Here is a 27,658-nt window from a genome sequence, read left to right on the forward strand (position 1 = left end):
TAAGCCTACATTCTTCTCACTATACTCATAAGCAGCAGCACCCCACCCCAGAACCCACTCCCCTTTTATCCCAATTCCTTGACATCTATCAGATCAAGACCAGGTGGCAGACCTCAAGTCCTTCTCAATGCACCAAATGACTATTTTAAGTCTTTTTTTTTTTTTTTTTAATTAAGCTCTATACCCAACGTGGGGCTTGAACTCATGACCCTGAGATCAGTCACATGCTCTACAGACTGAGCCGGCTAAGCACTCCATGAATGGATATTTTACAGTGACAAGGCACAGTTCAGGGAAGGGAACTCTGGAATGGCTTCGGAAGACCTGTGGAGTTGCCCCAGCTCTGCCAAACTAGCCAAGCGAATTTATCCTTGGTTTACACACCTATAAAAGAGTGCAGTGTGGTCTGATAATTTTTAAGAGTCGTTCCAGCTCTAAACTCTTGGAACTTTCAATGTAGGCTATAGTTTCATCTATCTACACCCCAGTGGAGTATCCCAGTGAGCATCTAAATGAGGCTATAAGACACATATGCTAGAAGGGTCCAGCCATGGAATCATAAAATCTAAGAATGCTAGAAGCACCCAGAACATAGCAGTCCCCTCAAAGGAAGCTCTGGGTTTCACAGTGTGCTCAAAGATCTCTATGGCTCACCATTTCCCATGGGGAGTACTTGGACCATCACTGTGAAAGCAAGGACTCAAAGAAGACAAACTCCAAACTCAAGTTATTCCAGACAAGGGTCTATTCTAAAGGTGCAGACCCAAAAATAGCTTTACAGTTAACAAAAAAGCAGGACCTAAAATAAGATTTTCAAAAAGTCAGATCCTTGGTACTTAACTTCCTTCCAAACCCACAGCTAGAGGCCAGCCCTGTGTAACGCAAGGGTAGATTCAAAAAATTATCTGTTCAAGTACCAGGGTCTTTGCCTCCTTCTTTCTCTGGCATAACCAAGATAAGCTCATCCTAGCACGGTTCTATTTGGTAAAGAAGGGTATCAGGCAATTAGGCCATGGTGCATGTCCCCCAAGGGCAGAACACTTCCCCAGCTACTTTTGTTTGGTATGTCTTTGTTTTGGCTTAGCCCCGGCAATCTGGCAGGCAATGTATTTCCAGGGGGAGCTCTGTCCATGGTGTGAATGCCCCGGCCTTGAGGTCCTTGTTCATTTTCATAAACAGAGCCCAGTTGCCACAGTGACTGGTGCTAGGAGCAGCTGCTAAATAGCAGAGGTCACCCAGAGCTTTCTTTGGGTTCTACAGTCTGGGCTATGTGTTCCTATGCCTCTGTGAACAGTGGGTCAACAGGAGCTGCAATCACACCGGCCAGGACTTCACACAGGAGTCTGGGCACTGAGGAGGAATGTGGTTTGAGATGGGGTCTGGACCCACATGACAGAACTCTGCCAGAGGGCAGAGAGTAAAGGGCATAGGAGTGGCAACTTCCTCCCTGGGGGTTCCACAGTCCCCAGAGGGTGGGAGGGGGCAGGGCCAGAGTTCAGTGCAACAGGAAGGACCTTGGAAAAGTGAACACGGAGCCGGGCCTGTGATGCTTCTGAAATCATGTATGCCATCGGGTGCTTTTTCCCTTCTCTGTGAAGGTGTGACATGGTTCTCCCCACCTCCACAGCAGGAAACACCACACCCCACTTGACACGCACAGGTAAAAAAAAAACAACAAAAAAAACCACAACACTTCTGGACTGGTGTCCCAGAGGTCTTTCTAAATTAGAAACTATCCCTCTTGTGTTTCCATCTTCCCAAGGCAATCCTGCCCAAAGGCCACAAGATCCGCTTGACCAGTAATACAACTAGGGGCAGGTGCGAAACACAACCGTGTCTGAAAACACGTGTATCTCTGGTCCCTCTCCTTGTTGTCCACATGCTAAGATTAGAAACTGTTGTTTTTCACTCTGCAAAGTAGAGCTTCTGTCCTCAAGGTAGATGCTTTCAGATAAAAACATAAGAACGGCTATAAAAAAGAGATTATAAGGCAGGTTCTCTTGGCTCTTACAAAACCAAGTTATCTTGGCCGGGGCCCAAGGAAGCCATAGAACAGAACTGAACATAAACCTCACTTAACATCTTTCAGACCCATCCCCATGTTAACATGGAAGTCATAAACATTCTTTGGTCCCAGTGCCAGTTCCAGAGATGGTGATCTTTAAAATGTAAACAAAATGAAGGCTTATCTCTCTCAAAAACATATGCTTCTGTCTTTACCAACCATGAGCCAATCAGACCACAAAAAGGAGAGGAAAACAGGAACAAAGTTTTCTAACTTATCAGTGTAAGTCAAAGGTAAACCTGAAAACTTAGATCCCTCGTGCTTTCCAAACAAGACCCAAATGTTTCACACATAAGATGTTTCTGTGTTATTCTCACCACTGTAGTTCATTACAGGCCAGAAGAAACCTAAATAGTTAAGAAGTTTGTCCTTAGGCAAATACTTCAATATTTAGACTTCAAAGACTCCATATTAACCTCTGTTTACACAAAGTAATGTGTTTCCTTTGCCTGCTCAACATCAAAATGCTTCGTAATTAATTACCTCTATTTTTAAAAACCCCAAATACTGTTAAATATAATGGCCAGTATACTGGGGGGAAAAGAAAACATGTTCAAAATCTCCTCCAATCTCTGAAACACAAAATGATAATTAAGACATCCACGGAATTTGATTGATGTAGATATTATTTTAAAAAAAACAAAAAACTTTCCCCCTGGGGCACCTGGGTAGCACAGTCAATTAAGAGTTACATTCTTGGGGCGCCTGGGTGGCTCAGTGGGTTAAAGCCTCTGCCTTCAGCTCAGGTCATGATCTCAGAGTCCTGGGATGGAGCCCCACATCAGGCTCTCTGCTCAGCAGGGAGCCTGCTTCCTCCTCTCTCTGCCTGCTTCTCTGCCTACTTGTGATCTCTGTCTGTCAAATAAATAAATAAAATCTTAAAAAAAAAAAAAAGAGTTACATTCTTGGTTTCAGCTCAGGTTGTGATCTCAGGGTTGTGATCTCATGGTCATGAGCTCAAGCCCCACGTCCGTTAAGACACTCTCTGATCCTCCTTGCTGCATATGCTTTCTCCCTCTCTCAAATAAATAAATCTAGAACAAAACAAAAAACAAACAAACAAAAACATTCCCCTCAAAATTACAATTTTTATCTATTTTTTTCCATTTTGCCTATGAACATTGTGAATCTAAGAATGGTACAGTTTTTTATTCCATTACATAAAAATTCAACAAAATTAAAATTCCAAGTAAAGGCACAGCTTTAGAAAATTCAAAGTTATTTCATTTTCTAGCTAGTTAGTACTTATACTTTCTTTTCTTTAGAGCATTCCTAGTTCATGATCAATGGAGCACCTCAGAAATCAAATCCACACCTCCCACAGGGAAGTGCAAATGGAAGCACGGCAAGTGGCTGAAATGGCACAGTATTTTATAAATACTGACGTCATCATGGAGACAATGATCAATATTCCTTGGAATTTGTATGGGGAAATTTCCAGTTTCTTTAAAAGCTCTTTTCCACTCTATTACCCTCAAAATATCTATATTTGGCAATAATATTAATATCATCTATGGAGTATTTACTATGTGCCAGGCTCTCTTCTAAGCATTTTAATTATATGTATGTATTTATGCCTCAAATTTTATAGTATATAGTAGATATAGTGTATCTCAAAACTTTGAGATATACTATTGCCTTCACTCTGCAGCTGAAAACACTGAGATGGAATGATGTTAAGTAACTCACTCAAAGTCAGGAAGTTATTGACTTACTGAGTCAAGTGATTAAGCCAAGGCCAGCCCTGGGTGGAGCTGGGGGAGGGTGGAGAGAAGGAGAGTGTGCAGGGAGGGTGGTACCTGAACTAGAAGGCAGGAACCAGCATTCTGGTTCCAAAATCAAAAGGTGTTCCTTCCCAGAGAAAATGCTGACCCAGATAACTCAAGGAGTATGTCAATGAGTTCTGACCTAAATACATGTCCTCTTTCTATAGAAAATGCAGCTACTGGCACCTTAAGAGAGATACAAACACCAAAGAAAAAATGAAGCTCAGATTTCCTTAATTAACTGTGCAACGTTCTCAGCTAATGTCATTTTAATTTTACATATATCTTCTACAACCTAAAATAGTCTTCACACATTACCTAAGAACAAATTTTAAAAGCCTTCAGAAAAGGGAACTACTTAGACTTTCTATGTTAAATTTTCGCTACATTTTTCTCCTACACTGTAATGTTCTGATGGCTTTTTACAATTCATATTTCTGGCCAACTTGCTTCATTAGCACTCAAAGTAGAATTAAGCTCATATAACATCACTGGGGTTATAGTGTGAAGCTGCTATCCAGCAGAGCTGATTTAAACACCCAATTTGGACAGCATGGTACACCTCTGCCTTTGATAAAATTAGAAACCTTTCCTTCCTTTCTAGAAAATCTTCACATATCTGAATGTATCTGAAAGTTGCAAATAATCTTAAGATTATTATAAATATTTTTTTCCTGAGATCTCATTTCCCATCCTGACAGGTTCTCCTTCAGCTCAGGCACCAAGAATGGGCCACGACATACAAGTGAAAGCGAGAGTGGCCCAGCATGGCCTGGGCATGCCCAGGGTGGATGCAGCGGCCTGGGCCCTGGGAATGACCCATTGGGAGTTGGCAGCTGAGCATGGAACAGCCAAGAGGAGCAGAGCCAGCTGGTGGTGGGCGAGGGGCAAGGCAGGTCGGAGACAGGTGGATGGAGGGGCCAGAACGGCCAAAACGGCCAGAACAGCCAGGTCTTTCATGATGAAAAAATTTCAAGATGCTTCTCTGTCCTCCATGTAGTTGGTAGTTTGGGTGGTGAAGAAATGGCTGAGAGTTTCAAAACTTCTCTCTAGGACCTTACCAGGGGAATCAAAGACTCCCATCTGGGGAATTTGTACCATCTCAAAGCTCGATGCTCACATTCAGCACAAGAGAGAGGAGAAGCATGGAAGAAGGGCAGGGAATGTCCTTGCACCCAGGAGAGCCCAGAGTACAGAAAGGAAGCAAGAGAGTGAGCTATGGGGGCGCCTGGGGGGCTCAGTTATTAAGCATCTGCCTTCGGCTCAGGTCATGATTCCAGAGTCCTGGGATCAAGCCCCGCACTGGGCTCCCTGCTCAGCACTTCCCCCCCTCTCCCACTTCCCCACCCTTGCGTTCCCTCTCTGTCTGTCTCTCTGTCAATTAAATAAATAAAACCTTTAAGTGAGCTACATATCATCAGTAGAAGTCTCCTCTTGTTTTATCAAGTGTTTTTTCCTGTACTGCAGTCAGTAACAGACCAAATTATTGGTGATCCATCACAACATGGAGATGTTTGGTCGTGGCTGGAATTCTTCCTTACCTCAGTTTTCAGTGCTCATTGGGTGTTCCCTCTGTGCCTAGCAAAGTTGTAAATACCATTTCAAGACAGCTAATTTGGAATTTGAGGCACCGGGGAGGAAGCCTCACCCATTCCCCAGTGTCAGCAAGTAACTGCTGACATGCTCTTCAACCTTTCGCTGCAAGCTCTTTCCCTCATCCAGGGCATGTGTGTGAGTCTCCTCCCCATCTGCCTTGTGCGTCAGCTGGTTAGTTCTCTGGGTATGTCCCCTCCCTCCTCGCTGGACTGCTGTGAGTATCGCTGGTCCAGTAAAGGAACTGAAATGCACCAGCGATTGTTAAACACAGAAAGCTATTGGCCTTACTACTTTGGATTTGGTTTGCCCATGGCTTTCCTCACAGCAATGCAGTCCTGATATATTACTGGTGGTGGCCTCTTCTCCCTCCTTTCCTGCATTCATTACCAGTGCCAATGAAGCAAAGACCCCTGGCAAAGTATACCCTCTCCAGGGGCGTCTCTTCTCTGGGGTGGTTTTCTTAAGCAACTGACTCTTCCACAAGACAGTCTACCTGCAGTCTGTCCTGAATAGCTCAGCCTCTGCAGAGAAATTCCCTTTGCCACATCCGCCTCCCACCAGGCCACTGAGTCACCTGCCATCCAGAGGGGATGGGTGGGACTGGAAGGAACCTGTAGGAGTTCTTTTCCTTGTCCCCTCCTCCACCAGGGAAAGCAGGACCTGCTCTTCGAGGGACCCCCTGCCTGTTCCCTTCTCTCTGAGGAACTGGGATTTCTGTCTCTGGTGCGCATAAAGCGGAATCTTCCTGACACCAGTATGAATGGACCACAGGTTTCTCTGCAGGTCTTTCCTAGCATTTGCCAGCCCCCATGCCTGGACTGATGTGAATACTTTTTTTCTCCCTGTGCCATTTACCCTCCTAGCTCCAGGCCCTGCTTTCTGCCACCCTTGGATGAATGGATTTTAAAATTCTGGCTGCTATATTTTATGGACCTGTTATTTTTGGTATTTTTCTGTGAAGGACATATATTGGATATGGGAGATAAAGGCGTATCTATCTCGTTTGCTCTTGATCACTCCCTTTATAGCCATCACAGTCTATTGTTCCTTGTAACTCAGGTTAGATTTTCATCTCTTTGGCTCTACTGTAAAAAACAAGCCTGAAGAATGGGACAGAAGGAATGACCTCACAGCCGGACCTGCTGGGTTTGGGGGAGTGATCTTCTTACTTCCCCTTATAGGGGAAAAAACTTTTTCACTGGTACATTTAAAGATTCCCAGCTATAGGGAGGTAAAAGTTTTGGACAAGTGCCCCTACAGCACTGAACGCTCAGAGAACCTGAACTTGGAATTCTGAAGGTCTGAAGGGTACTGCTGGCCACTGCCAGGTTGTCTGGTATTTCAAAGGAATACCGGGTGCTGCAAATAGGAATGGAAGGGATAAATTTATTAAACTCATGAAGCCTGTGATTGGTTGGTGTTCTCCTGTCATTTCACAGAGACAAAATATGGGGAGGGGGCAGATGTCAAAACACTTGTCCAATTTTAAAATGTCACAATTAGGGGCACCTGGGTGGCTAAGATGGTTAAGCATCTGCCTCAGCTCAGGTCATGATCCCCAGGTCCTGGGACTGAGCCCCATGTTGGGCTCCCAGCTCAGTGGGGAGTCTGCTTCTCCCCCTGCTTATGCTCTCTCTCTCTCTCAAATGAATAGATAAAATCTTTAAAAAAAAAAAAAAGTCACAAACGTGAGCTGGTTTAAGTGAAAGTGACATTGACATTTCCCTGCACTAAACTGAAAACACATTCACATTTGAGTGTTTAATTGTTAATTCCATCACTTGAATATTGAGCACTTATATATATTTCCCAAGTTCTTACAGCTGTTAGAGATACAGCAGTGAACAAGGTGAGCAGCCTTTACTTTCATGGAGTTTCCATTTAGGCAATTAAAAAAATATGGCAGATAAAACTTTGAAACACAAAGCTCCTCTTCCAGAAAAGGACATATGCAATAATGCACGGGGTGGGGGTGGGGGGGTAGTGGTGTTCTGTAGAGTGAGGTCCAGAGACCCAGGCACTGCCTTTCCCCTCCGGCTCACTGCCCCACCAAGGCTCTGTGGAACAAATTCCTCTGCCAAATGTGCACCCAACTAGCTCAAAGCAGCTCCATCTACAAATAAAAGCCCTACTTCTTTTATGAAGAGGGAGCAAAGTCCTTTAAGTCCCATTGATACACCATTCACTCTGGTCACTTTTAGACAACCCTTAATTATCAAGAATCCTTTTACCTCCCTGTCTCCATTCAGGTGGGTTATTTGTTAACCAAATTCCACACAGCTCTACAGGGCAGAACTAGGGGCTGGGAGTGGAGGTTTACAGCCTGGTGGATTGCACAACACAAAGAAGAATTTTCCAAGGGTCAGGGATATTTCAAATTCAAGTAAAGGCTAGAGGCTCAGTCAATAGGATATTAGACAGGTGATTTATGTACCAGGCTGAACTGAACCAGGTAATCTCTAAGGATCCTTAAAATACCAACATACCACAAATCTAGAGCTCTAGTAGTAAGCCTTATGAATGTAAAATCGACCCAGATGTAACCTATCCTAAAACATTACTTGAGGATAATGTTACTAATGAGATACAAACTCAGATGTCATGAAGAAATAACCAACCTAAAATATACCACATGTTACCGAGCAATAGTTTTAATAGCACACCAATACTCATAGCTATGGCTCAGCAGAGCTTAGCAAGTGCCTGGCAGGGTTTTGAGCACGTGAAGCATCATATCTCATTAAATCTGGAAAACAATATAGTGAGATGGAGGCTCTTACTCTATTAGCTCCACTTTACAGATGCGGATGCTGAAGCAAAGAGAGGTGATAAAGCTATTTATTGGCAGACCTGGGATTAGCACCAGGCAGCTGGCTCTCAAGCCTGTGCTCTGAAGCACTATGCTCTCTCCTAAGCTGTCTTATTGGGAGCTGGAGAGCATTTTCCTCTTCGACTGGGTTACATAAAGATTCTGAAATAGTTAACTATTTAAAGGAAACTTTGAAATGTGATGCATGAAGCTTTTCTGATGTAAGATAATCATAAATTTCTTTTCTAGATATACTACATACTGAATTTGCTATATTTTACTAAACTGTAGAAGTACTCAGAAAGTTAGGTCAGCTTCCAAATCTTATTTCCAAGTAGTAGCTTAAACACTGGAGGAATCTGGCTCAGAATCAATTACAAAATTTTCCTATGACAGTATAACAAACACACACTACATTAGATATTTATATTTCTGCTAAATATCAGAGATGCCCAAATTGGTGATTATGACAGAGCTGGCCCTCAACTGTGGCAGTTTCCATTACAAAATCCACATTACAGGAATTCAGGATCCTGTTTAAAAACTGATTAAGACTGATACTTAATAGGACAATATATTCCTGGCTTCCCCCTTCCTTTTTTTTCTTCATCTTTAAAAACTTGGGGTCGGTGGGGAGGGATGGGGAGGCTGGTAATGGACATTGGGGAGGGTATGTGCTATGGTGAGTGCTGTGAACTGTGTTAAGACTGATGATTCACAGACCTGTACCCCTGAAACAGATAATACATTACATGTTATTAAAAAACAGCAACAAAACTAAAGCCATCAAGTCTCCTCCACTTAAACTGAAAAAGGAAAATGTTAGTTCCAAAGTTTGGAATTCTTAATACATTCCAGCTGCCCCCTTTTTTTAAAGTCTACATTTATAAATATTAAAGATGTCTAAGAAGTCTCAAGTCTTTTTAAAAAGTACTAAAATAACTAACTTCATTAAGATTTTCAGTATATAAAGGATATTACAACCTAAGCCTGCTTCAGTATAGATCTCAGTGATATATGAAGAACCCATAACAAAGGAAAATGACTTACCTAAGTACGTATAAATCTCCACACAAAAGTTTACATGTACATACACAGAACATTATAGCACAAAAATTCTAGGAAATCACACACTTTTTAACTTGTGATACACATAAACTGACCCCCCAAAATATTCAGCAATAATTAAAAATCTTCCCCTTACTCAGTATAGTAAAAACCAATTAAGATCTAAAACAACAATTTTCTGAAGGGGACACTGAAAGAAGTCATTTTATAGGCCTAAAAAGTCAGAACGGGACTCTCAAATCCCTGCCTCACAAATATTACTATATCCTATCCTCTAGATAGGACCCTTTTCATCATTAACTTTGTAAATACCGCTCTCTAGAAATAACGTGAAATGCTCCACCACAATGCCCATGCTGCCAAGATGACATCTTTGAGAGCAACAGTGATGGGGAATCATAGAATTTGGGAGCTGAAAGAAATCTGAAGATCCTCAGGCTCATCTCTCTTAACTGCCAGGTGAAAAAAACAGATAAAGAGGTACTGTGTGACCTCCCCAGGGCCAAGACTTCTAGGTGAAATCCTTCACTGAAACTTCATTTGGGCCACAAGACAAGATTCGCCCCCTCCATGTGCTAAAATAGTTCTTCATTTACTTAGCAAGCAGCAATTCTGAAAGGTTTTGGTCTTAGGTTCCTTTTATGCTTTAAAATTACTGAGGACTCCAAAGAGATTTTGTTGGTATGAGTTTTATCTATCAACATTTAGCACAACAGAAATGAAAACTGAGAAATTTTTAAAAATATTTAATTCATTTAAAACCAAAAATAAACCCACAGCATGCTAATGCAAATATTATCTCTTATGAAAAATAACTATTTTTGAAATATAACAATTTGGTGAGAACAGCGGCATTGTTTTACATTTTTGCAAACTCTTTAACATCTAGCTTAACAGAAGACAGCTTCATTTTCAGATCTACTTCTGCATTCAATTTATTGTGATACATTGTTCTGGTTGAAGGATATGAAGAACTCTGGCCTCACACAGACATGTAATTGGAAAGGAGAAAGCAAATCTTAACAGTCTTTTCATATACTTGTGGCTAGCTATCTCTTCTTTGATATTTTACCTAAACTCATTAAGTAGTCATCACTTAAAGATTATTTGTGATGTGCAATCTGAATTGCATAATAAACTTTCCATACATTGTTACATTAAAATCCATTGCTCTCAAAATACTGAGTAATTACAAAGGTAAAACTAATAACCTTACAGCAGAGAATTCTGGCAGGTACCACTTTAGCCAAGTGAAAAGGCCAACATCACCAGTAATAAGACATATCAACTTAACGTAACCTTGATCTGACACTCTGAGAAGGGTAAATTACCTGCATGTGCCCTTCCCAACAATGTATAATCTCAATCATGAGAGACTATCAGATCAACTCAAACCGAGGAACATTTTCCAAAACAACTGGCCACTCTTCAATAGTGTCAAAGTCACTGGAAGACCGAGAGCTGTCACAGACTAGAGGAAACCAAGGAGACATGACAAGTAAATGCAATGTGAGATTTTGAGTTGGGTCCTGGAATAGAAAAACAGCATTAGGGGAAAAATTGGTGAAGTCCTAATAAATTCTATACTTCGTTAATAATACTGTACCAAGATTAATTTCTTAGTTTTAATAACAGTTCTATGGGTATGTGTTACTATAAGGTGAAGCTGAGTAAAGGATACGGGAACTCTTTGTATCATTTATGTAAGTCTTCTGTAAGTCCAAAATTATCTGAAAATAAAAAGTTTTTAAAAATCAACCGCTTTATCCTGCACTGTCAAGATGTGAGATCTTTTATTACCCTCACATGATTCTGTAACATCATGTATTGGCCATCTAGAAAATCACGGTTCACTGAGTTATGCAAATATGCCAGATATTGACATATTTCTTTTATGATATCAAAAAAATCACATTTCTTCATATTTCCATTGATCTCATCAAAAAAGTATTTAACTATTCAGAAACTGCCATGGTCATGGGGATGAATATAAGTTTTCCAAAACTTTTTATTTTTGCTTGAAAAATAAAATCCTTCATTGGCAACTAATATTGTAAACTGTTTTCTTTGAAATCACAGGATCACTTTGTTCATTTTCGAAAAATGCCTGCCAAGTACCAAAGGCTAGATAACCATCGTTGGTCAGTTGTCCTTTCAAGTAAAATGGTATTCCATGAAAAACAGACCAGTTCAGCTCACAATTCAAACAACTGCGCAAGTGTTTCCTCAGAATGGCCATGGCGCTCTGGAATGTAGAAGAGCTACTCACCTACTTCCCATTTCATCATAGAGGATGTGAAAAGGACATGTATTTGAGGGTTTTTAACTTCTTGGCAAGAACATTCTTTTTTTTTTTTTTAAAGATTTTATTTATTTATTTGACAGAGAGATCACAAGAAGGCAGAGAGGCAGGCAGAGAGAGAGAAGGAGGAAGCAGGCTCCCTGCTGAGCAGAGAGCCCGATGTGGGGTTCCATCCCAGGACCCTGAGATCATGACCCGAGCTGAAGGCAGAGGCTTTAACCCACTGAGCCACCCAGGCGCCCCTTGGCAAGAACATTCTTAACTGCAACTGGTGTGTGGCAGTGAGGCACTACCTTGATCCCTATAAGGCACCAGCTGTTTTCTCCAATATTCCTTTTATGCCATCAATGCAATGTCAATCTAGTGCAAAAGACAACTCTGAATTACTACAGTAACAGTTCTGACCTCACCAACTCTTGAGAATGTCTCAGATCCATGACCACACTTTGAGAGCCACTGGTTTAAAGAGCTCCTGCATGAAATCTACCACCACGACTTAAGCCAAGGTAAAGAGTACTAAAGAGTCTTATGCCTAAGCTTCATTGAATATTTACCAAGAGGCAATAGCTTCTTGCTGTCAAAGACATTATCTAGTGACAGATCCAGTAGCTGTCTTCAAAACAACCACCACAGGTCACTCAGACATTGTTTTACCTAAGAATCTGAGGGCAGTAACCTCCTTATCTGGTCTCCACAGGCTAGTCCTCATCCCAATACCACTCCCTGCTCCCAAAATAAAATACATTAAGGTTCAGACTGATTACTTTAGCAAAGTTGCTTCTCTTTATTGTACTTTATGAGTGAGACAGGGTTATTATTAGTGATTTGTTCAAAAAACATTAAGCACCTACTATGTGCTAGGGATTGATCAGTGAATGGTCCCTGCCCTCTCCCTGAAAGGTCACATTTAAGCAGAGACAAAGTCCTCCACTTTAGAATTTTCATACATACTGAACAGCTACACCAGAGCTTCTGCAAACTAAACTTTTGTGGAGCTTATATTTTAGTCGGGGGGGCGGGGGGATAAATAATAAACATAAGTAAATTATAAGCATGTTTTAAAGTGAAAAGTGCTACGAGGGGAAAAAAAAAACCCAGCAAAATAAGAAGGGATGGACATACCAGGAGTTCAGAGGGATTACAATTTTAAGTAGGATGGTTAGGGATGGTTAGGGTGGGACTAAACCCACAGGTACTACACAGATGAGGAAAATTACATTAGGTAGTCTCACCCCATTGTTTCTGGGTTCTCCTCTCTCCCCCCAGTCCCAATCCTCAGTGCCACTACTACCTTTCTTAAGGATTCATGCCTATCCTCCAACCTTCAGCTAAAGGCCAAGTCACTTCCTCTAGAGAAGCAAGGTCTTCTCCATCCTGGCTCCAGACTCAATCCTTAGGCTGTTACGTTGCTCACTTCAAAGCCACTTAAGTCCTTAGCTCACCCAACAGCAAATCTGCCAACTCCCAGAGAAATACCCTGACCTGCCTTATCTCTGTTGGGATTATACAGTTGAACAATGAACTCACTCTGCCCATCCTAGGTGTGTTGCAGCTCTTTCATTTCCCAAATATACAGGTTCTCTAAACAAGGCTTAACTTTGTAAAGACCTACTAGTGCCACAAACTGCTGGCTGCTTTACATGCATTTCATTCTTCTGATAATCAACAGACTAAGAATAATTAGCAGTATTCCATAGATTAGGGAACAGAAGTTCTGAAAGTCATCACTTGGGACTCAAACCTCTAAAACAAGAAAAAAAGAAAGCTTTTTATTCACAACCTCCTCCCAACTTCGTCACACACTGTAACACTTCAGTGCTCCCACTGTACTGCTTTAAGCAGAACATAAGGTAAATAAAACTAGTCACTGACAGAGTCTTTCTTATCTGCAAAATTGTATTTCATGATCAGATCTGATTTTTGAACCAACTATATGCCTGAATAATAAGACTTACAACTTAAAGGACTGGGTAAGTATGTTCACCATGCTAACATTTTCAAAGAACACTATTTTTAATAGTTTCCTTTAAAATAAACACAACCCAGGGTGCCTGGGTGGCTCAGTCGTTAAGCATCTACCTTTGGCTCAGGTCATGATCCCAGGGTCCTGGTGGAATCAAGCCCCGTGTTGGGCTGTCTGCTCAGCAAGGAGCCTGCTTCTCCCTCTCCCTGCTCCTCCTCTCTCTCCCACTATCTCTCTCTCTCACCTAAATTAAAAAAAAAAAAAAAAAAAAAATCTTAAAAAATAAATAAATCAATTAAATAAATAAACACGGCCCTCTGTTTTATACATTATCTCATTTATAATCACCACAACAGTGTGGTAGATACTGCTGATATCTCTATTTTTGTATGTGAGGACACTGAGGCTTATACAGCCTGCAAAAAGCAAAACCTAGGCCTGAACCTGTGTCTGAATCCACAGCCTAAGGTCACAACTACCATAAAATTTCTGTCAAGAATGAACACTGTGATGGAGAATCTTTTACTAAATTAAAGTATAACAGTCCAACAGATTCACTTTGGTAAAGGCCGCAGGCATTCCTCACATTTGGAGCATAAAATCTCTACAAAATCCTTTAGTTACAAGTCTCAAATAAAGCTTCCTCAGAGTGACTGCGCTCTAGCAAAAATATGCTGGGAAAATCCAAGGGTAGAGCAAAAGGCCACAAGACTTTCAGCCTCTGGATTCTGATATTGCCCCTAACTCTGACCTTTAGTCCAAAGGAATAAAGATGCTCATTTCACCTCAGTGAAGAGATGTTATGGCTATCCCCTGGTCAGGAACACCAGTTTGAGCCTTGAGTAAAGAACATATTTCTTGGGGCGCCTGGGTAGTTCAGTCAGTTAAGCATCTACCTTCGGCTCAGGTCGTTATCTCAGCATCCTGGGATGGAACTCGGTGTCCTTGGACTCCCTGCTCGGCAGAGAGTCTCCTTCTCCCTCTCCTCTCCCTCTGCCCCTCCTCCCGCTCATTCTCACTCTCTCAAATAAATAAATAAAACCTTTAAAAAAATGCCATATTTCTTAAGTACACACCGAACTCCTGAGTTCCTACAATTTAGAACAAAGCCATCCAGGTCAATAACTCACTTCAGCAGCAGCCCTAGTTATCTGTGCTTGAGCTCACTCACCAAATGGCCAGAGGAAGAATTAGTTTTCATCATGATTAATAAAGAGTAGTTTGAAGAAGACAGAATTATAGCTCTAACAGAGGTTCTCAAACCTACTTCTAATGAAACAGTCAAGCATAATGAATACCGTTCACATATGGACATACTATAGTCTTCAAAATAAACTACTGAAAACTACAAAAAGCAGTGCTGAAAGAAACTAAAGAAACCTACAAAAATAGAAGGGTATACCATGTTCATGGATGCCAAAACATACATGACACTACAGATTCTGTGTATTTTTCATTCTATCAATGGCAATCATAACCCCTTCCTCTCCCACTCAAATATAAATAATCATGGTTATTTTAGGGTAACTTTGAATTTTGTTTTATCTCTTTACAGAAAATCACTCTTTAAGACAGCAATGTAACTATTAGTTGTAACATTATTCATGATATGTTACAATTTATCTGGGAAATACCGGTTAGACTTGACACTGTGGCACAATATTACTTTCAAAAATAAAAATGCAACAAGACTAAAAAAGGGGGGGGCAGGAAAAAAAAACCCATAGTCATTTATTTGTTCAAAGGCTTTACTGCCAACTTTAAAAACATCTTTCATGTTCTCTCACAGCTCTGAGATCTGCATTCCTATCAATCCCATCAAGATGCTTGGGAGCCATTTGCAAAAAGGGTTAAAAGTCCAAAGTTGTTCCTCTAGGTTTGCTGGATGAGGAGGAGGCAGGTTGTCCAAAGTCTCAGGACAGCCAGCCTCACACAGAGTAAACAGAGGCCACTGTACTCTCAGGAATAAATTCCTCAACCAGAAACACATTCTGCTGAGGGTTTCATGTAAGATTTTTCTGATAGATTCCGAGCTGAGTAGTAAACAGAAATAACAGATTTTTGGGGGCCTTCCTTGAGTTCAGGAAGATCTGACAATATCATGAAACAGCCTAGCACAGGCCTCTGAAATTTTTCATTAGAATTCTTTTCTCCTGAATCATGTTAATAAAGTACGATTTGGCCTGGGATTTGTACATAACTACTGACTCATAGGCTGCTCAGGCCCAGAAGGATGGGGAAAAAACACTGAGTCTGTCAGTAGGAGGCAGGGCCAGGCCCAGGGACTGAAAGAGTTCTGGAGGGGTGTTTTCAAACAGTGCTATATACTGCTTAGAAAACAGCTCCCTTATATAATAATCAATTGGCTCTGAGCTGTCTGAAATATTCTTCTCTACTTTCATCTTCAACTGACTGCACTGCTTGTAGACACCAGCACTGGCACCTGGCCCAGAAAGCCTCAGATCTCTCTCATCTTGAAGGGGCAGGGACTTCCATTACCTTTCTACAATTCAGTTGTCTGAGCTAACTCTAGATACTATTATTTTATAAGCTATGTCAAATGTAGCAAAATGCAAGCCTATTTTGTCCCTTCAAACATACAGCATGTCCTGAACTTAAACTGGCACACACCTGATTTCAAATTGAGATTTTTGAACACCATTTTCCAAATGCAGTAGCAGTTTGCTGCCCTGGGCCAGCCAAACAGAAGAAATGAGGAATCTGATTTGTTTTTTTGGGGGGGGGGGGGGCGGTGCGTGGATGGGGTACTACTTAAGGCCTGATCCTGGTGCCTTTGAAATTTAACACTAAAACCTAAACTATTTCATAACAAACTAGAGTTCCCTTCCCTCTCCCTAAGAAGAGGCTCTTGGGAAGTATTTATTTAGTTAATAAATTTTAAGTAATTGTGTTTCTCTCACAAAACAGAAAACAAAACAAAACTCCTAGAAGATGTTGAGTTCCCTAGCTCAGAAAGGTCTGTAAAAGTTCCATCGGCCAAGAGCCTGGAGCAATAAACTGGGAATTCAGGGAACAATGTGGCCACAAGCACTTCTCCAAAAAGAAAAACAACTCCCCTCTTGGCCCAACTCCAAAAGGCAATTGAGCTGGGTAAGGTCCAGGTTAATCTCAGAACAGCCTCTCTGCCAACTTTCTCCTACACGCATTAGGTTTTTCAGCATGGGCTTTGCAAATAATCTAAAACAATTAATTAGTGCTTTTGAATTCGCCCCGTACCATTAATGAACCACTGCCAGACAGCCTTTGATAGTGTATTTCCAGAGCTAATTAAATGTGGCAAAACAGAGGACACAGTCTTGCTGGGCATTCGATAGGGCCAGACTGTGAGACCTGAGCAGTGGCAAGTGAAGCCATCCTTGCAGACAATCCTGGGGAGACAAAGGTCGGGGGAGGGAGGGGATGCTGGGGTCAGGCCCTCAGGGTCCCTTACAATATGCCAGACACTCCTCTCAAATTATATAATTATCAGGATATTGAAGTTCAGACAATTCATTCACTGTAAAGACTTCTTTTGTTGTTCTAATGAGTGAAAATTCTTAATTTGATATTTGAAAATTTGGTATTGCTTGCTTCTAGTCTGTACCTCCACACCTCCACCCACACCCCAAAGACTTGTGTTCAAGTTAAGAAAAAAAGTGTGCAATAGTTTTAAACACTAAATATTAAAATAAATCTCATCCCAAAATTCCCATCTCTCAATCACAGAGTACACTCCCATAACCTCTATCATGTGGGCAATCTTTCCATTTTTTTCACTATCTAATGCCACACAGAATTCCAGACTGCTCCACATGCATAGCCAGCAAGATAAACACATTTTTGGGAGGCCGAGAAAAAAGCTAGCAGGGGGGCACAAAGTAAAAATGTTGTTGCATTCCTCTGGATTTTTCTGGTCCAATTTCAAAAACAGAACCACCACCACCTGGGGCTTATGGCAAGCTCCAGGGCTGTACAACCTTGCCCTCCTCTACCATGACATTGATGAAGTCTGAGAAAGCAAATCAGAAAACTTTACAAACCAGTAGCATAATAAAGTTATTTTTAAAAGACAGTTTTTCAGGCACAGAGGTTAAATCTCCTCTGTGTCTTATCCCAGCTTTTAATACACACGGTATCAGCTCCTTAACTCTTAAAGATATTGCAGAATCCACAGCTAAAGTAATAGCTGCTCAACAAAAATCCCTAGACTCTCTGGCCAAAGTTCTTGCCAATAAGAAAGTAACTGATCCATTATCATTTCGCTGAGCAAGGAGGTGTCTGTGCTGTGGCCAACCCTGCTTTCTGCACCCGGATTAACACTGCTGGGGAAGGTGAAACTCAGGTACAAGAAACACTGGACAGGGGCACCTCACTGGCTCAGGTGGTAGAGCATGTGACTCCTGGCTTTGGGATTGTGAGTCTGAACCCCACGTTGGGGGTAGAGTTTACTTAAAAAAAAAAAAAAAATCACTGGACAAGCCACTTGGCTGAAGAAAGGAACTCCTTCAACGAAGCCTTCCTTTGACTGATTTTGATTGGTTTGGGTCCTGGGGACCATGGCTCCAAGGTACACTCCAGACACTGGGATTACCTGGTTTCTAAGAATCTTGACAATCGCCCTACGGTGTTACAGTGTCTCAAAAGCTTTAAACGCATGTTCATAGCCACTAACTACCAAGCAAATTATTTCCCTATGACCAGAAAGCTAGAAAAGAAATGGAGAAAATGACCAACTTAAGGAACATGAACCTGAAGGTGTGACCTGTGAATGACTACCACACAGACGGTCAACAGAGTCTGTGAGAGATTCAGACTGGTAGCTGGGAGTGGCTCTAGTCCCTTCAATTTTGATCCTATTTCTCAGGCTGAGAGTGTGATCATGGGGGAGGAGGGGAATTGTTAAAAACAAGGTGACAGGCTCAGAATGGAGTTATTTAGGCTAAACCCCACATCGCCATATTGACTGAATCACAGTTTCAGCTCTCCCAGAAATAGAGCCTTACATGATTTACACATGCCTTACAGACCCCTGCCTTCCCCTAAAGAAGTGACCTTGCTACAACCTATTCACCTCTTACTGCTACAAACTTCCTTGTCCCACTTGGGCGCCTAGGTGGCTCAGTTGGTTAAGCATCTGCCTACAGCTCAGGTCATGATCCCAGGGTCCTGGGATCAAGTCTCATAAGGGGATCCCTGCTCAGTGGGAAGCCTGGTTCTCCCTCTCCCTCTGCCTGCTGCTCCCCTGCTTGTGCTGTCAAATAAATAAATAAAATCTTAAAAACAAACAAACAAACTTCCTTGTCCACTCTCTCCTGCCAGTCATTCTGTATAGCTCCTCGGAGCTCTTTTCTGTCTGCTGAATGGGATGTGACCCGATTCATGAAAGATTAAATAGGGGCGCCTGGGTGGCTCAGTGGGTTGAGCCTCTGCCTTCGGCTCAGGTAATGATCTCAGGGTCCTGGGATCGAGCCCCGCATCGGGCTCTCTGCTCAGTGGAGAGCCTGCTTCCCCCTCTCTCTCCGCCTGCCTCTATGCCTCCTTGTGATCTGTCTGTCAAATAAATAAAATCTTAAAAAAAAAAAAAAGAAAGAAAGATTAAATAAAGGCAGTAAGATCTTTAAAATTAAGTAGTAAATACATATGGTATCAAAATGCTTCATAAGTATCAATCACAATGGGTGAAATTTTTTTAATCCTGAAAAATGTTAATTTTTAAAAGTTCTGGCTTAGAGTCTGATAATAGGAATTAAATAGGAATCAGTGAGGAAGCCAGAGTTTAAACCTAAAATAGCAGCAGCAGAAATGAGGTGTGTCCCACTTAAAGTTAACTTTTTAATTTTTTTTAATTTTTTTATTTTTTTTTAATTTTATTTATTTAATTTTATTTATTTAGTAGCTATTTCAAATTCAAGCTAAAACCAAACTCCCATTTAAGCAGTAAGAATTTTCTAAAAGGTATTTGCAGGTTCTAGGTTACAATTAGAGCACTGACAAAACAGACAACCTATGTGTTCAAATGTGGCCTGCAGACCGGCAGCATTGACATTATATGGACCTGTTAAAAAAATGTATAGTCTGTGACATATCAAGAATTACTAAAATGAGAGCCTGGGTGGTTCAGTCTGCCTTCGGCTCGAGTCATGATCCCAGGGCCCTGGGACCGAGCCGCAGATTGGGCTCCCTGCTTGGCGAGGAGGCTGCTTCTCCCTCTGCCTGCCGCTCCCTCTGCTTGTGTCCATCCTCTCTGTCTCTCTCGCTCTCTCTTTCTCTTTCTCTGTGTCAAATAAATACATAAAATATTTTTTAAAAAAAGAGTAGGGTGGCTACCAGAGTGGAGACTTAGAGTTAACTGGGGGCCTATGTGAGGCTGCATATAGCCTTGCAATTTTTACTCAAAAGTGAGACAGAGGTACTGGAGTGTTAGAGCAGCAAACTGATACGATCTGAACAATGTTTTAACAGGATCCCTGTGGCTGCTGTGTTGAGAACAGACTGTTGGGCAAAGATGCATTTGGGGATACTGGTTGATGGCTATTGTGATAACTGAGCCAAGTTGAGGGTGGCCAGGATGAGATTTAAGAAGGGAGGACCCGTGGGAATGAGATGCTTATGAAATCAAGAATGATTTTGTGATTTTCACATGTTTTAGGGGAAGAAAGAATAAAGACTTCCATCTCCTATCAGTGGAACATTAGGCCATAATCTGTTAGTAAAGATAATCACTTCTACATACCAGTAAATGCTGACCTTAAAATAAACCATCTAAAAACCTCTCCCCTCTATGAACGACTGTTCTTGAAAAACCATGCTCTTAAAAGCCTGAACTCTCTTCTCAATTCACTTACTGTCTTGATCGCCAAGTCTCATTCTTTTCATCCCCTAGATGGTCTTTTTTTCAGGATTATGGATTTTGAGGATGTTACCACTTTTTGCAATAATGCTTCTCATAATAAAACCAATGTTTCAGAGAAATACAGTTGTGCCCATCCTTATACAGTAAATAAATGTTATGTGTAAATTCATTTTTATAAATTAACGTATTAAGCTTGAAGTTGATAGGGCAGGTTCTTTCCTCTGAAGAAAATAATCATTTTAAAGTATGTTTTATGGGGCAACTGGGTGGCTCAGTTGGTTAAGCAGCTGCCTTTGGGCTCAGGTCATGATCCCAGGGTCCTGGGATTGAGCCCCACATCGGGCTCCGTGGTCAGTGGAGAGCCTGCTTTCCCTCTCCCTTTGCCTGCTGCTCTGCCTGCTTGTGCTCAGTATCTCTCTGTCAAATAAATAAAATCTTAAAAAAATAAAAATTAAATGTTTTATAATATGGATATTCAGAGTGGTTTTGCCTAAGAGTGGGGCATATACACCTTGCTTTTAGAGTTCTAAGTTATAAACAGACAAACATCAGGCGAGTGCTTTCTAAATCTTAATGTCCATACAAATCATCTGAGGACCTTGTTAACATACAGATTCTGTTTTCGTAGTTTTTTTTTTGAAAGATTTCGTGTATTTATTTGAAAAAGAAAGCGAGAAACAGAGCACAGGTAGAGGGAGGGCTCAAGCACCCTCTCTGTCAAATAAATCTTAAAAAAGAGGGTGCCTTGGTGGCTCAGTCGGTTAAGTGTCTGCCTTCAGCTCAGATTATGATCCCAGGGTCCTCACATCGAGCCTCACATTGGGCTCCCTGCCCAACAGGAGCCTGCTTTTCCCTCTCTCTCTGCCTGCCGCACCTCCTGCTTGTGTGCTCTATCTGACAAATTAAAAAAAAAACTTTAAAAAAAATAAATTTTAGGGGCACCTGGGTGCCTCAGTGAGTTAAAGCCTCTGCCTTCAGCTCAGGTTATAGTCCCAGGGTCCTGGGATCAAGCCCTGCATTGGGCTCTCTGCTCAGCAGAGGGCCTGTTTCCTCCTCTCTCTCTGTCTGCCTCTCTGCCTATTTGTGATATCTGTCAAATAAATAAATAAAATCTTTAAAAAATAATAAATTTTAAAAATTAAAAAAGAAAAAAAGACAAGGGGAAACAATCAATGATGCTTTCCTCTAACTCACAACAAAGGGGCAAGTAGGAGTGAAGTGGCTGTGTGCCGTCAGCAAGCAGCAGCCCCACAACAGTGCCGGCACACACACACGCATCCCACGGGAAACACTAGCAGAGCAAAGTGCTACAATCTCGGTGCCGTCACGGATAGAAACAAGGGCGCAGCTCTGGAAGCCGCTGTTGTGCTCTCTCCCTGGAGGCTGGTGCTACCCAAGCCCCCTCCCCGATGAGGCAGAAGAGTTGGAAGGAAGGGAGGTGCTCACACTTGGACGGCTCTGGTCTATCATCGAGACTAGGACTAAATTATCTAGGCATAAGAGGACGAAGGGAAGCAACGCAGAAAACTTGAAGCAGTTACATTGGAACGTCTTCCTTTTGCCATAACTACAACTTATCACTACGTAGTTCCCTTCACTGCCAAAAGAGAATAACTTAAAAAAAAATCAATTTTCTTTTGAAGGCATTAAGATTTTCCACATTCCACTCTAGGTTTGGGGTTTTTTGTTTTTTTTTTAAAGACTGCTATGAGTTGGCAGATAGGGCAGGAGAACAGCTAGACCTCAGTCCCCAGTCCCCAGAGCACCTGCTGCCTAATCTTTGGAAGGAACATTCTGAAAGCAAGTGCATTTTTAAGCCCTCTAGAATTCTGCCTGATTTACAGTGTCCTCTCAGAGAACAAAAATATGACTATATTGCACTTCAATATAAATCTTTTTTAGGCCACTCTGGCAGAGAATGGTTGTAAAAAAAAAAAAAAAAAAAAAAGTAAGTCAGCCAGGGGCTCACATGGCTGCAGTGCAGTCCAGGCCAATCTTCCAAGAGGGTAAGTACTTTGAAGCCTTGACGCCTATGTCCAGGGCTGTCCCTATAGGAGGCCTCACTCTGGAACCCTTCCCAGAACACTCCCTGCTTCTACAACTTCCAAAGCCAGCACTCAAGAGCACAGAGCTCTGTCGGTGACTCAAGGTCACCCCAGAGTATGAGGGATTAATTCTCCCAACAAACAAGCTGAGATAGCCTCATTCTCTATACCCACAATGCGTGAAAAGTATATGCTTGGAGCTGTCAGACAGCTGCATGGGCACACACAGATAGCTCTGTGCTGGTGCCAATGTCGATCAGCATTCATAAAACAGGCCATCACTGGTGCCCTAAAATCACCAAGATAAATCAGGGATCCAAAAAGCAGCATGGCAAAGATACGGTCTAGGATAAGGCTGCAGAGAGAGAAACCTGGTATTCATTCACTTGTCTGACATCACTTCTATGTACAATCTTACTCATGTTCTTGGTGAACGTCTTGCTTATGCTGTGCACAGCTGGTTACCCAGCTATCTGCTAGGAAACTGCCTTTGCAAATCAAAGAAAAAAAAAAAGCCTTATTAGACATCATATCCCACTACACCCTCCCCTCCTAACCCCCCAACCCTCACACACACACCCAAGTCCATGCAGGGCAAGGGACTCTGAGAAGCAAACTCAGTTTTTTCTTGACGACTGCTACACGTCCCAACTGTGTGTGTGTGTAGGCGAGGACATGCATGTTGGCTTGCTTCCTGTTTCTAGGCAAAAACACAGAGCAGGGAGGGACCTCATCGTGCCTGGGTGTGCATGGTCTCCCCAAAAAGAACACAGCATAAAATTCAGGCCACTCTATCCGCTCTGGGTCTTTGAATACAGTTCTTTACTCTGTAAGATAAATAGAAAGTTGGCACAGTTGGGAAAGCACACACAGATAGCTCTGTGCTGGTGGAAATGTTGATCAGTGTTTATAAAACAGACCATCGCTGGTGCCCTAAAATAACCCAAATAAATCAGGGATCCAAAAAGCAGTGGGGCAATGACACAGTCTAGGACGAGGATGCAAAGGAGAGAACCTGGAGTCTGTTCACTTGTCTGACATCGAATCTGTGTACAATCTTACTCATGCTCTTGGTGAGTATCTTGCTTATGCTTGCTCCGCGCAGCTGGTTACTCAGCTGACATCACTGATATCTTGTCCCTCTGTATCCAAGAGAGCAGTTACATACAAAAGTGGTTACAGTAACAACCTAAAAATTTAGTAAGCACAGACCCAATCAACTAGCTGGACCCTGAGACCCAGTATTGGCAAGAGAAGGCCTTGGTTGGATTTGCTCTGAATCTTTGAGTCTATCCCTCCTCCAGCCTTTATGTTCCCTGGTGGCAGTCACCACTGGCACTGTCCCTGTCTTCCTGCCGTTATGAAACATGGCCTTCGATCACTCACTTGGCAGAAAGGAGAAAACCAAGGAAGAACTGCCTCTGCAGACCTCAGGCCATTAGTCACAAGTCCAAGAGAAAGATTCCTCTTTCCTTTAGGGCAGCCTTATAGGAGGGGCAAGAACCACTCTGCCAGTACTGTATGTATGACTGAATATAAATGACTACTTCAACTTTGATCAAAATTGGTTTGTCTCTCATTATAGATTACATTTTTCTTCTCTAAGGCTCAGTTCCCTCTAGCACATTACCGGTAGCAGGAGTGGTGGAAGCAATAATAATTATGAACCGTGATAATGACAATCACTTACCTCCTCAGCCTTCCGTAAGGGTTAGATGAATGGACAGGTGTCAAGTGTCCAGCGGAGTACCTGGCTAGCACAGTTTCAGGAGGTACTAAGGGAACCCCACAGCAGAAAGACCCCGAGACTTGTCAGTGCAGTCTGTCTGCACAAGGGTGTTGGATTCTGATTTGACAGACACTCGACCTATCTTTCTAAATTACTTTCTCTAAGTCCCATCACCCCCATTCTGGAAATGACGAAAACAATACCTGCCTCCTGCCACGGCTGCCAGCTTGTCCCATGCCAAACAAAGTATTAACTGGCTGGTAGCTCTGCTTTTGTCTCCTGGACACAAAGAGTTCCGAGCTTTCTTAGCAGGAAAATAGCTCCAACTAAAAGCATCTCTATTTTCCTGGGAACTATACCTGGAAATCCAGGTACACTTGAGAGAGATAAAAAGAAATGTGTTTGCTCAATAGAAATGTGTGTGCAGGTTGTGGGCAAGCCTCCAAAAAGATGAAGCTAGGCACGGAATGGCCACAATGGAATGAGGCAAACACCCCACCAGCACTGAGGCTGCAGAGTTCACCTCAGAAGCACCTCTTGGACCTGGCACGAGGGGACAGTGGACTGCAGGCAAGTCCATCCCTTCCGACTAAATCGATTTCCTTGAATTCTCTGCATGTGCCTCTTTTTCTTGTTATTAGGGATCCTGGAAACACAGCCTTACCTAACTCTGGCAAGCCTCAGAGGCAGAAGTTATTATTTTTTAAAGATGTGTTGCCAAACAACTTTTAAAGTGAAAACTTAGTCAGCTTTAAGCCCACAGGAGCATTTATATTTTAAACTTCCCACTTTTCTTAGATAGATTATAGGACTTTTTTTTTTTTTAAGAATTATTTCGAAAGACAGAAAGAGTGAGAGCAAACAAGCAGAGGGAGGGGCAGAGCAAGAGAGAGGATCTCAAGCAGACCCCACACCCAGCGGGGAGCCCTACACAGGGCTCCATCTCACAACCCCAAGATCATGATCTGAGCAAAAATCAAGAGTCGGACGCTCAAGTGACTAAGCCACCCAGGCGCTCTGTGAGATTACAGGATTTAAGACCAGGTGCCAAAAAGCGAAGTTTATTTCTAACCAGGAGGCATCATGGTCCTTACCAAGAGCAGGGCCCTCCCCACCCACACATTATATAATAACCCAGGAAAAAAAAGAGGGCAGAACAAGTAGGGGTTTTGTCGAAGCAACCTCTTACCCTGGGATGTGGCTTGCTGACCACTGCCTCCTTCACCCTCAACCACAAGTGCAGAAGGGAAGGCTTTCACTGAAGACCCAGCCAAATCCATGGGACTAGAACACGTCTACTGTCCTAACTCAAGTTAACTGTATATGCTGTGCTGTCGTTCGCCCTCCCCAGCTACATATCTAAAGGAGGCCTTTTATGTAGCCTTCACCCCTTCTGCCACCAAGAACCCTACAATAGAGCTTCGCAGTCATGTCAGTGAAGGAAGAATGCAAATAAAGAAGACCCATTACTTAAGGTCCTTCCAGTCTGACAACTTACACGTGTCTCTTCTAAGGTGGAAGAAGTTGAATCTGGTTCCAGAATGACTTACTGGTGAAGGACTTCAGTCATTCCACACTGAGGGTCTCCTACATAGAGGCTCCAGCAGAGTGGCAGATAGGCTGGTCTCTAGAGCCAGACTGCCTGAGTTCAAGTCCAGCTCTGTCTCTTATTAGTTATGGGACTTCATACAATTTATTAAACTGAGTCTGTTTCCTTGTGTATAAAAAGCAATTTACGATAATACTAAACCCACCTCAGAGGGCTGTCTTATAAAAACAAAGAAGCTAGCTGGGAGAGAACAAGCCCTTGATAAATTGTTGGCTGATATGCCAAGCAGTGTTGTCTCTGAAGCTAAAGAAGCTATATTCTCAGCCTCACTTTTTGAGGCCACAGTTTGGATTCTAAGATTAAACAGTATATGCCTTTAGCTACATGGGAATGGAAGAAAAATCGAGACCTCAAAACTAAATCCACAAGTCTCACTCTGACCTTTACAGCCCTATGCAACCTACTCCCATCCTTCCTTCCAAACAGACCTCGTGATAGGTTCCTGTACCAATTCTCCAGGTCATTCATCCTTTAAAAAACACATCAAGCACCTACATGCCATATACTGTGCACTAGGCATGTTCCACCATCTGGTCAACCAGCCTTTGCCTTTCTAGATGGTCTTTGCCTGGCTGGCCTTCAGAACAGAGCTCAAGATCAAGTCCATCCACAAAGTCCTCCTTAGCTACTCCAACCCACCAGGGCTTCCCCTTTTGACCTCTCTGAGGTCTTTTGGCTTTTATTTGGTATTCACCATATATTGATTATTTTGTTATATGGTTATATTTTACATGCCTAACTAACGCACAAGTGATTCAAAGGAAGGGAGGAGTCTTACATGTCTCTGTATAACCCTGACTGATTAGTACTGTGCTTTGCACTTAGAGGGACTCAGCAAATTAGTGATTTACTTGTGGTTTCAAGATGACACAGACAGCCCACAGCAAATACATTATCATTCATTTTAAACACCCTATGTGTTACATTATCATTCATTTTAAACACCTTTAAACACACTATGAACAGAGTGTAGAGACTTAAAGGCTCAATCATCAGGCCTAGACTCAGTAGCTACATGGTTAAATCTGCCACTTAGCCATGTGACTGTGAAGAAGTTACTTAACCTGTCTGTATTCAGTTTCCTCATCTATGAACTGAGGGTAAACAGAGTACCTACACTTCTTAGGAGAGTTATAAGGATAAAGTGAGGTAATACATATAACGTACTTTCAACAGGACCTGGTACACAGTAATTAATTACTCTATAAAAATTCATTATTATTATTATTATTATTATTATAACTACTATTTTCCTGAAGTTCAACTCAAGCAGAATGCTCCAAAAAGCATTTTGTAAAATATGCTGAGCCCCATACGAAAAGCTACTGGATTCAGTATACACAAAACATTTCTCCCTTCTTAGTTAGCCAATAGGTTGTTCAGAAAAGCATCTCCTGGGCACCTGGGTGGCTCAGCTGGTTAAGTATCCGATTATGGATCTCATCTTAGGTCTTGATCTCAGGGCCATGAGTTCAAGCCCCACACTGGGCTCTACAATGACCATGGAATCTACTTAAAAAAAAAAAAAAATGGCATCTCTAATTCTATTCACATAGATGTGTTAGTTTGTGAAAATTACTGAGCTATACACTTTCATGTGTATGTTTCTCTACATAAACTGTATTTCAATAAAAATTTAGCATTAAAAAAAGGCATCTCTACCTCTACCATTAATCAGTTCCCTCAGATTGCTGCTACAAAATTGGTAATTCTACTGTACCCTCAACTTTACCGTAATTCTCAGCAAAATTTTGATGATGTATATAACTCAAAAAAATATTTTACCCATGGCTGAAAGAGGAAGGAAGGTCTTAATCAAAACTGATTCACTATCTAATACATCAAGGCTATAG

General features: G+C 42.0%; 1 protein-coding gene and 1 pseudogene across 3 annotated transcripts in view; one reads left to right on the forward strand and one right to left on the reverse strand.

Annotated features, from left to right (window-relative positions):
* The window catches only part of LOC111143050 (transforming growth factor beta receptor 3), a 194,087-nt gene that overhangs the window by 140,749 nt on the left and 25,680 nt on the right, over positions 1–27,658 (reverse strand). The window contains exon 1 of one of the 3 annotated variants that reach the window (XM_022496487.1): positions 10,636–10,690. The exons of the other annotated variants lie outside the window; for them this stretch is intronic. The gene's annotated coding sequence lies outside the window, so the exon portion shown is untranslated. Of the gene's footprint in view, positions 1–10,635; positions 10,691–27,658 lie in introns of those variants that run through there. 3 annotated transcript variants of the gene reach the window in all.
* LOC111143645 lies at positions 4,855–5,891 on the forward strand (annotated as a pseudogene).

This window comes from Enhydra lutris, unplaced genomic scaffold (assembly GCF_002288905.1).
Source record: "Enhydra lutris kenyoni isolate GAN:26980312 unplaced genomic scaffold, ASM228890v2 scaffoldscaffold9, whole genome shotgun sequence".
Lineage (NCBI taxonomy): Eukaryota > Metazoa > Chordata > Mammalia > Carnivora > Mustelidae > Enhydra > Enhydra lutris.